The sequence below is a fragment of the Cherax quadricarinatus genome, chromosome 18, assembly GCF_038502225.1.
Source record: "Cherax quadricarinatus isolate ZL_2023a chromosome 18, ASM3850222v1, whole genome shotgun sequence".
Classification (NCBI taxonomy): domain Eukaryota; kingdom Metazoa; phylum Arthropoda; class Malacostraca; order Decapoda; family Parastacidae; genus Cherax; species Cherax quadricarinatus.
Genome location: NC_091309.1, coordinates 41,077,153 through 41,088,522, shown reverse-complemented (window position 1 = coordinate 41,088,522; position 11,370 = coordinate 41,077,153). Strand labels below are relative to the sequence as shown.

At 40.8% G+C, this 11,370-nt stretch overlaps 1 long non-coding RNA gene across 3 annotated transcripts in view; it reads left to right on the top strand.

The window, feature by feature from the left end:
- The first annotated feature begins 6,744 nt into the window (after positions 1–6,744).
- Positions 6,745–11,370, top strand: part of LOC128689510 (uncharacterized) — an 85,320-nt gene continuing 80,694 nt past the window's right edge. For all 3 annotated transcript variants that reach the window (XR_011392162.1, XR_011392164.1, XR_011392163.1), the window contains exons 1-2: positions 6,745–6,820; positions 9,391–9,526. This is a non-coding gene — a long non-coding RNA (uncharacterized lncRNA). The remainder of the gene's footprint in view (positions 6,821–9,390; positions 9,527–11,370) is intronic.

Sequence of the window (11,370 nt, the reverse complement as noted above, 5' to 3'; positions counted from 1 at the left end):
GGTGGGGAGGAAATTGCTAGGACAGAGGGGAAGGAAGGGAGGTGAGGAAATGCTAGGACAGAGGGGAAGGAAGGTGGGGAGGAAATTGCTAGGACAGATGGGAAGTAAGGTAGGGAGGTAATTGCTAGGACAGAGGGGAAGGAAGGGAGGTGAGGAAATTGCTAGGACAGAGGGGAAGGAAGGTGGGGAGGAAATTGCTAGGACAGAGGGGAAGGAAGGTGAAGAGGTAATTGCTAGGACAGAGGGGAAGGAAGGTGGGGAGGAAATTGCTAGGACAGAGGGGAAGGAAGGTGGGGAGGAAATTGCTAGGACAGAGGGGAAGGAAGGTGAAGAGGTAATTGCTAGGACAGAGGGGAAGGAAGGTGGGGAGGAAATTGCTAGGACAGAGGGGAAGGAAGGTGAAGAGGTAATTGCTAGGACAGAGGGGAAGGAAGGTGGGGAGGTAATTGCTAGGACAGAGGGGAAGGAAGGTGGGGAGGTAATTGCTAGGACAGAGGGGAAGGAAGGGAGGTGAGGAAATTGCTAGGGCAGAGGGGAAGGAATATGGGGAGGTAATTGTTAGGACAGAGGGGAAGGAAGGTGGTGAGGTAATTGCTAGGACAGAGGGGAAGGAAGGTGGGGAGGTAATTGCTAGGACAGAGGAGAAGGAAGGTGGGGAGGTAATTGTTAGGATAGAGGGGAAGGAAGGTGGGGAGGTAATTGCTAGGACAGAGGGGAAGGAAGGTGGGGAGGTAATTGCTAGGACAGAGGGGAAGGAAGGTGGGGAGGTAATTGCTAGGACAGAGGGGAAGGAAGATGGGGAGGTAATTGTTAGGACAGAGGGGAAGGAAGGTGGGGAGGTAATTGCTAGGACAGAGGGGAAGGAAGGTGGGGAGGTAATTGCTAGGACAGAGGGGAAGGAAGGTGGGGAGGTAATTGCTAGGACAGAGGGGAAGGAAGGTGGGAAGGTAATTGCTAGGACAGAGGGGAAGGAAGGTGGGGAGGTAATTGCTAGGACAGAGGGGAAGGAAGGTGGGGAGGTAATTGCTAGGACAGAGGGGAAGGAAGGTGGGGAGGTAATTGCTAGGACAGAGGGGAAGGAAGGTGGGGAGGTAATTGCTAGGACAGAGGGGAAGGAAGGTGGGGAGGTAATTGCTAGGACAGAGGGGAAGGAAGGTGGGGAGGTAATTGCTAGGACAGAGGGGAAGGAAGGTGGGGAGGTAATTGTTAGGACAGAGGGGAAGGAAGGTGGGGAGGTAATTGTTAGGACAGAGGGGAAGGAAGGTGGGGAGGTAATTGTTAGGACAGAGGGGATGGGGGGTCCAAAAAACAAAAAATAACACCTAGACTGTAGCCCAGTGTTGAGAGGCGCGACTCTCATCACTGGGGTCCGGGGTTCGAGAACCGGACGAACTACTAAAATCAAAAAATGTTTTAACGATGAGGAATAGAATGGGAGCGAGTACTGTGCCTTGTGGAACAGAGCTTTTCATCGTAGTTGCCTCAGACTTTACTCTGTTTATTATTACTCTTTGTGTTCTATTTGTCAGGAAGTTATAAATCCACCTACTAACTTCTTCTGTTATTCCTTTATCACGCATTTTGTGCGTTATTACACCGCGGTCACACTTGTCGAAAGGTTTTGCAAAGTCTGTGTATACTACATCTGTATTTTGTTTATTCTCTATAGCATCCAGGACCTTGTCATAGTGATCCAGTAGTTGGGACAGGTAGGAGCGACCTGCTTTAAACCCATGTTGCCCTGGGTTGTATAACTGATGTTACACAACCCAGGCTTCAAGTTTTATCTATTCGGCACGACATGTATATATAAAAGCACCTCAGTGGAAACAAGCCTGACTTCTTTGGGTTATCGTTTGTAATGTATACATGTTACTATGTATTGATAATTGCAATCACCTAAATTTGTATAACTTAATAAACTACAAAAAATTTCTCCCTTATGGTCTTGTCCTGTTTTTCTTACCTCCAAGTTCACTTTATTACTAAAATAAGATAACTTCGTCAAGATGGCAAGAGTCACTGCAGTAGATTAAATAGTTCCTCTGATCGGTTATTTTTCTACAAATAAAATATCGCCAGTTCAGAATGAAATTGAAGACCCCCGATGAGGAGCCACTTAGTAAAAGCGTAAAAATCTATAGCGGTCATTAAATGGACTTATTGTGCAAGAACGCCAAAGTCGTACCATTAGAATCGGGAGCATTTGGTCATTGTTGCTAAGTGATCAGAAATGATAAACCCGATACAGTTGTAAAGACGTTTCATACACGTGTTGAAAAAACTACATTTGGAGTCAGAAATTAAGCTAAACTTTTCTTGATAAGAGAGTGTAACGTGCTGGATTATCTTGCTGGAGTAAAAGGAGTGCAGGAACTCTTGGGTGTTTGCCTAAAGAGGAATCAGATGGTTTCTTATTATGCAGGCGAAACCCTTGGGAGGTTTCTCAGTAACAACACAGACACGCTGCTGAGCAAGCTTCAAGTGATGTTTAAGGTGCATAGTGTCGTGCAGAGAATTGTGGAGAAGGATTTCGCTCATAATGATATCAGGGATAGTAATATTTGTATATTAAACGGAAATATAACCCTGATTGACTTAGGTTTTGGTAGCAAATATGGGACAGTTATTAGTTATGATAAACATAGCTTTAAACAACATGAACGTGACTGGTTTTCCCCGGAGATATGGGGAGGGGCACCATGCTCTGAGGCAAGTGATATTTTTAGCCTTGGAACAATGTGGAATAAATATTTCGGAGACACACATCTCCCTATCGAAATAAAAAACTTAATATAAAAATCGCTAGAAGAGGACGCGATAAATAGGCCTTCCAACTAGGCCTTTATGACTTCTCTTGAAAAGTAAATAAATCAGTTGATGTACATGTAAGGTAAATACGCCTTACCATAGTCTTAGTAACTGTTGCAGTTACCAGCTACCTGTTTACCATCGTCACTTGATCCAGGGAAGAAACTGCTGAAGCAGAAGGTTCATGAAATTTCGCCTTCCTCACCACAGGATTCTGGAAGGAAACTTCTGAAACGAGAGTCATATGAAATCCCTTCTTCCTCACCTCTGGATCCACAGATAAGATCACCTATACGAAAGAGTGATAAAGGTACACCTTTATCTTCATCCGCGCCGCTGGATCATAAGGTGAGATCCACAAAACGAAAGAGGGAGGAAATTTCATCTTCGTCGTGTACATCTTCCTCGTCTTCAATATCCTCTCTGCTTGATCATGAGGCGAGACCCTCAAAACGAAAGAGGGAGGAAACGTCATCTTCATCTTCCTCGTCTACATTTTCTTCGTCTTCACCTTCCTCGTCTTCATCTTCCTCGTCTTCATCTTCCTCGTCTTCATCTTCCTCGTCTTCATCTTCCTCGTCTTCATCTTCCTCGTCGCTGGAATCAGACACGCCACAGAAACGAAAGATTGATGAAAGTACCTATTCGCTTCTTTTCTGGCTGCTGGATCCAGAAAGGACATCACCTAAAAGAATGAGGTATGAGAGTACCTCTTCCTCCTCCTCCTCCTCCTCCTCACTGCCGGATTCATACATACTTCAATTTCTCGATACAATTAGTAAAGTATCACACTCACATACAAAAGAGTTGCTAATGTTTGAGTTAATAGAATAAATCATTCTAAATAATGTGAGGGATAAATGTCCACCTTCGTTTACATCATAGCAACTGGATCCTGAGGCGACACCCACAGAACGAAAGCGGGAGGAAACCTCGTCTTCATCTCCCTCTCTGCTGGATCATGAGGTGAGATCCTCAAAACGAAAGCGGGAGGAAACCTCGTCTTCATCTCCCTCTCTGCTGGATCATGAGGTGAGATCCTCAAAACGAAAGAGGGAGGAAACCTCGTCTTCATCTCCCTCACTGCTGTATCCTCAGGTGAGATCCACAAAACGAAAGGAGGAGGAAACCTCTTCTACATCTTCCTCGCCGCTGGTTTCAGAGAGCCCACATAAACGAAAGAGGTATAAAGGTGCATCTCCATGTTCCTCCTCATCGCTGGACTATTATGGACTAAGTAAAGAAGGGAATGAGGCAGATTAAGAGTAAAGTATGTGAGAAACACAGCTAGTTTGACACATGTCCACAGAAAAAAGTGACGTGCTACAGGAAGGCAGCGCAGTCATACCAAATCACTAGGTGCTAAAAAGCATCATTTACCTGGAGTTACCTGGAGAGGGTTTCGGGGGTCAACGCCCCCGCGGCTCGGTCAACCAGGCTGTTACTGCTTGCTGCACGCAAACTGACGCATGAACCACAGCCCGATTGGTCAGGTACTGACTTTACGTGCCTGTCCAGTGCCTTCTTAAAGACAGCCAGGGGTCTATTGGCAATCCCCCTTATGTATGCTGCAAGTCAGTTGAACAGTCTTGGGCCCCGGACACTTATTGTGTCGTCTCTCAGTGTACTCGTGGCGCCCCTGCTTTTCATTGGGGGAATATTGCATCTCCTGCCGAGTATTTTTCGTTCATAGGGAGTGATTTTCGTGTATAAGTTTGGTACTAATTCCTCTAGGATTTCCCAAGTGCTTATTAGGCCTGGTCACAGACCGGGCCGCGGGGGCGTTGACCCCCGTGGCAGTGTAAGTTGTATTTTGTACTTGTACAAATAACGATTATTATTATTATTATTATTATTATTATTATTATTGTTGTTGTTGTTGTTGTTGTTGTTGTTGTTGTTGTTGTTGTTGTTGTTGTTGTTATATATAGTGTTACTGATGTCAGCTATGGTATGTATAAGTTGTATTATGTACTTGTACAAATAAAAATTATTACTATTATCATTATTATTATTATTATTATTATTATTATTATTATTATTATTATTATTACTTAATTATTATTATTATTATTATTATTATTATTATTATTATTATTATTATTATTTTATTCCCTGGAACGCAGGCGGGAGAGATGCATGGTTATATACACCTGGAAAATCCTAGAGGAACGAGTACCGAACTTGCACACGTTAAGAGAGAACACAATAAGTGTCAGGGGCCCGAGACTGTTCAACTGCCTCCCAGCATACATAAGGGGGATTACCAATAGACCCCTGGCAGTCTTCAAGCTGGCACTGGACAGGCACCTAAAGTCGGTACCTGACCAATCGGGCTGTCGCTCGTACGTTGGATTGCGTGCAGCCAGCAGTAACAGCCTGGTTGATCAGGCTCTAATCCACCATGAGGCCTGTTCACAGACCGGGCCGCGGGGGCGTTGACCCCCGGAACTCTCTCCAGGAAAACTATCACTCTAACTATTACTTTAACCAATTATATTGTATTAGCACCACTTGCTTTAGTGATGAATATGGGGAATACATTTTTACTAATTTTACTGTAAAAAACCTTAAGACGCCTATAACAATCGGTGCCATATACCGGATCCCCCACACAAACATCCCAAACTTCAGTGAGAATCTAAAGTCACTAATAACAAACAGACAAATGAACAAGCACCACCTTCTCTTAGCTGGAAACTTAAACATCATTATTATTATAATCAAGGGGGAAGCGCTAAACCCGGAGGATTATACAGCGCCTGGGGGGGGGGGATGTGGAAGGCATTCAGGCTTAATTCGGGGAACTGGAGCACAGATCCAATTCCCTAAATCAAGAGCCCCTCCCCAACATCAAGGAACCTTCCTTGAGGGGACTTCAGTATCAACCTTGGCCTACCAGATGATCAGACTGTAACTGATTTCATCAACAATATGAACAACACACTTCTCATACCAACAATAACTAAACCAACCAGGCTGACTGAGACAAGTGCAACCATAATAGACCACATCTGGACCAATATACTAGCCCCCCTTAATACCATAATCTGTAATATTTTTAAGTTTAGAATTAATCTAAGTCTGCCCGAAACACCTAGACATGCTAGGTGTCCTAGTGGCCCCCTCTGTAATTAGTATTTTATAACATGTAAACCTCACAATATTCAAAATCTGTAAACCCCACATTGTAATCCTTATGGAGAATAAACTTGATTGATTGATTGATTGATTGATTGATTGATTGATTGATTGATTGATTGATTACTAATAATATTGATGTCAGTTATGGTTATGTACTCACCTAATTGTGGTTGCAGGGGTCGAGACTCAAATAAACATTACTATTATTATTACTATGATTATAATTATTATTATTATTATTATTATTATTATTATTATTATTATTATTATTATTATTATTATTATTATTATTATTATTTTATAAAAATAATTACGCAAATACAATTATTGAAATATAATTTTCATTAATGAATCTGGTAAAAAAAATGTATAATAGTTAAAATATTGATAATATAGTTAAAATATTGATAATATAGTTAAAATATTGATAATGTAGTTAAAATATTGATAATATTGTTAAAATATTGATAATATAGTTAAAATATTGATAATATAGTTAAAATATTGATAATATAGATAAAATATTGATAATATAGTTAAAATATTGATACTATAGTTAAAATATTGATAATATAGTTAAAATATTGATAATATTGTTAAAATAATGATAATATAGTTAAAATATTAATAATATAATTAAAATATAATATAGATGTTTTTGGTATAAATTACTTATTCTACATATAATAATTGAAAATAATTGAATAAGTTGTAAATTAATTTTTAAAAATATAATTTTGATAAATAATTGGTATTATTAAAATATTATAATATAGATATTTGTGGTAGTGAATGTTGTTGTCAGCAGCCAGACTCAGACACATGTGTTATTCTCTCTCAACTTTACCAACAAACATCCAAGATGGTGAGTCATCCAACAACTTGTAAATATCATCATTATCTTGGTTATTTATCCAGGTTTGTGATGTGTTTGTTATGTAAGACAGTTAGTTGATTATTATTGGTTAAAAGTTAGTTAAATATGAGGCGTGTTGGTAGCGGCGGCGTTGATCATATTAACATTGTTTTTAACATCATCCTGCTGTATTGCCCTTGTGGCTTAGCGCTTCTTTTTGATTATAATAATTTAACATCCACAGATTATAAGGTAATTCATCTTATACATAACTTATTACATTATTAATGTTAACTTTATAATAATGTTTATTTCTTTATAAAGGTTACAATGTGTAATGTGGCCACTATCATGGCCAGGTATTTCAGGCAAACTAATACTAATAAGAACATAATGAAGGAACACTGCAGCAGGCCTACTGGCCCATGCGAGGCAGGTCCAAGTCTCCTACCGGCTTAAGCCAATGCCCCAACCTAGTCAGGTCAGGTCACATTCACTTAAGGAACACAACTGACCCAGCAGCACAAGCTAGTCAGGTCCAACTCACACCCACCCACACCCACTCATGTATTTATCTAACCTATTTTTAAAGCTACACAACGTTCTGGCCTCTATAACTGTACTTGGGAGTTTGTTCCACTCATCGACAACCCTATTACCAAACCAGTACTTTCCTATATCCTTCCTGAATCTGAATTTTTCCAACTTAAAACCATTGCTGCGAGTCCTGTCTAGGTTAGATATTTTCAGCACACTATTTACATCCCATTATTTATTCCAGTCTTCCATTTATACACCTCAATCATATCCCCCCTAATTCTACGTCTTTCTAGAGAGTGCAGATTCAGGGTCCTCAGTCTATCCTCATAGGGAAGGTTTCTGATACATGGGATCAACTTTGTCATCCTCCTTTGTACATTTTCCAGAGCATTTATATCCATTCTTTAATACGGTGACCAAAACTGTGCAGAATGATCTAAATGAGGCCTAACCAAGGATATATAGAGTTGAAGAATAACCTGAGGACTCCTATTATTTATGCTTCTTGATATGAAGCCAAGGATTTTTTTTTTCCTGGATAGAGGCATGGTTGACAAATAGGCAGCAGAGAGTTTGCATAAATGGGGAGAAATCAGAGTGGGGAAGCATCACGTAAGGTGTTCCACAGGGGTCAGTGTTGGGTCCTCTGCTGTTCACAATCTACATAAACGACATAGATGAGGGCATAAAGAGTGACATCAGCAAGTTTGCCGATGACACCAAAATAGGCCGTCGAATTCATTCTGACGAGGACATTAGAGCACTCCAGGAAGATTTGAGTAGACTGATGCAGTGGTCGGAGAAGTGGCAGATGCAGTTTAATATAGACAAATGCAAAGTTCTAAATGTTGGACAGGGCAATAACCATGCTACGTATAACCTAAATAATGTAGATCTTAATATTACGGATTGCGAAAAAGATTTAGGAGTTCTGGTTAGCAGTAATCTGAAACCAAGACAACAGTGCATAAGTGTTCGCAATAAAGCTAATAGAATCCTTGGCTTCATATCAAGAAGCATAAATAATAAGAGTCCTCAGGTTGTTCTTCAACTCTATACATCCTTGGTTAGGCCTCATTTAGATCATTCTGCAGTTTTGGTCACCGTATTAAAGAATGGATATAAATGCTCTGGGAAATGTACAAAGGAGGATGACAAAGTTGATCCCATGTATCAGAAACCTTCCCTATGAGGATAGACTGAGGACCCTGAATCTGCACTCTCTAGAAAGACGTAGAATTAGGGGGGATATGATTGAGGTGTATAAATGGAAGACTGGAATAAATAATGGGATGTAAATAGTGTGCTGAAAATATCTAACCTAGACAGGACTCGCAGCAATGGTTTTAAGTTGGAAAAATTCAGATTCAGGAAGGATATAGGAAAGTACTGGTTTGGTAATAGGGTTGTCGATGAGTGGAACAAACTCCCAAGTACAGTTATAGAGGCCAGAACGTTGTGTAGCTTTAAAAATAGGTTGGATAAATACATGAGTGGGTGTGAGTTGGACCTGATAGCTTGTGCTACCAGGTCGGTTGCCGTTTTACTCCCTTAAGTCAATGTGACCTGACCTGACTAGGTTGGGTGCATTGGCTTAAGCCAGTAGGAGACTTGGACCTGCCTTGCATGGGCCAGTAGGCCTGCTGCAGTGTTCCTTCTTATGTTCTTATAATGTTCTTGTATAATGTTCTTCTATAATGTTCTTGTTTAATGTTCTTGTTCTTGTATGTTCGTCTATAATTTTTTGTATAATGTTCTTGTATAATGTTCTTCTATGTAATTGTATAATCTTGTATAATGAGAGTCGGACTCGGGGGATGTTGAAAAGTGTTTTACGTCTTGTATTGTGACTGTACATTCTCTTGTAACTTAAGTAGTAGTTTTAGGGGAGGTTTACAGTGAAGTTTAGTGTTCGGTATATGTAGTAGGTACAATAATAACAGTGTATGTCTTGTAAGATAATTCTTTTATAAATACTTAAATTGTTAATAAGACACATGTGTAATATATCTTTATTAATAAACTTTTCGCCTACACAGCAGGCTTCTTCAGTCGAGTAAAGAGAAGTTTGTAGAAGCAGTAGAGATGTGAAGACGATATCATCAGTCCATCGTCGTTGAAGACGTAGTTTTGAGGTGGTCAGTCCCTCAGTCTGGAACAAGACTACCTCCATAAGTAAGTTTATTCACATAAACACAAATACACTTACATACATTATCATACATAACAGCATATGTGTAGACAACCTAGAATATGTGTAGACAACCTAGAATATGTGTAGACAACCTAGAATATGTGTAGACAACCTAGAATATGTGTAGACAACCTAGAATATGTGTAGACAACCTAGAATATGTGTAGACAACCTAGAATATGTGTAGACAACCTAGAATATGTGTAGACAACCTAGAATATGTGTAGACAACCTAGAATATGTGTAGACAACCTAGAATATGTGTAGACAACCTAGAATATGTGTAGACAACCTAAAATAACCTAGAAAAGTTGAAATGACTTATTTTCGTTGAGGTCTTTATTCTTGGACCTGCCTCGCATGGGCCAGTAGGTGGCTTGGACCTGCCTCGCATGGGCCAGTAGGTGGCTTGGACCTGCCTCGCATGGGCCAGTAGGTGGCTTGGACCTGCCTCGCATGGGCCAGTAGGTGGCTTGGACCTGCCTCGCATGGGCCAGTAGGTGGCTTGGACCTGCCTCGCATGGGCCAGTAGGTGGCTTGGACCTGCCTCGCATGGGCCAGTAGGTGGCTTGGACCTGCCTCGCATGGGCCAGTAGGTGGCTTGGACCTGCCTCGCATGGGCCAGTAGGTGGCTTGGACCTGCCTCGCATGGGCCAGTAGGTGGCTTGGACCTGCCTCGCATGGGCCAGTAGGTGGCTTGGACCTGCCTCGCATGGGCCAGTAGGCCTGCTGCAGTGTTCATTCTTATGTTCTTATAACCTCTTACAAGACGCACCAGCAACACTAGCGTCTTCTAACTTTATTTACACAATTACTAATGATTATTTTCACATTTATTAGCAAGAGTTCATTTTCATAGTAACTAGTGATCCTTCATTGGGTATGTTTCACCCAGACAGTGGACTTTATTGCCTGTTTCACCCACACAGTGGACTTCATTGACTGTTTCACCCACACACTGGACTTTATTGGCTATGTTTCACCCAGACAGTGGACTTTATTGCCTGTTTCACCCACACAGTGGACTTTATTGGCTGTGTTTCACCCACACAGTGGACTATTGGCTGTTTCACCCACACAGTGGACTTCATTGGCTGTTTGACCCACACAGTGGACTTTATTGGCTGTGTTTCACCCACACAGTGGACTTTATCAAGTTAGAGAGTTTACCTGACTCCACACCGTACATACTCTACTCAGATCTGTTTGCGACTTGATAAAGTCAACTGTGTGGGTTAAATGGTCAGTAAAGTCGACTGTGTGGGTGAAATGGTCAGTAAAGTCGACTGTGTGGGTGAAACGGTCAGTAAAGTCGACTGTGTGGGTGAAATGGTCAGTAAAGTCGACTGTGTGGGTGAAACGGTCAGTGAAGTCGACTGTGTGAGTGAAACGTTATCAGTAAAGAATCACATTATGCTGCATTTGTCTGATTATTCATTGTGGTTCTTATAACACCATTTACACTAACCAACAAAATTTAACTTTTTTTTTATCAGTTCAGAAATACTATTGGTTGTTTTAAGTTAACTCTGCAACATTGATCACCAGTGCATTTTCACAATCTTGTGTACAATATTTTGGTTATTTAATTAATAAGGTTGAAGCATCATGCATCATATTTATTTATATTATGTGCAGATACTAAGTGTGGTTCATGTAGTGATAAATGCTGGGTTTTATTTACACAAATTCATTGAGTGAAGTTTATTTAGGTGCAGGTACACAAGTATGGTCATGCAAATTTAATTACAATTTTTATACATAACTTGCATAATACCTACTTGCCTGGAGTCTACCTGGCGGGTGTTACGGGGCTCATCGCCCC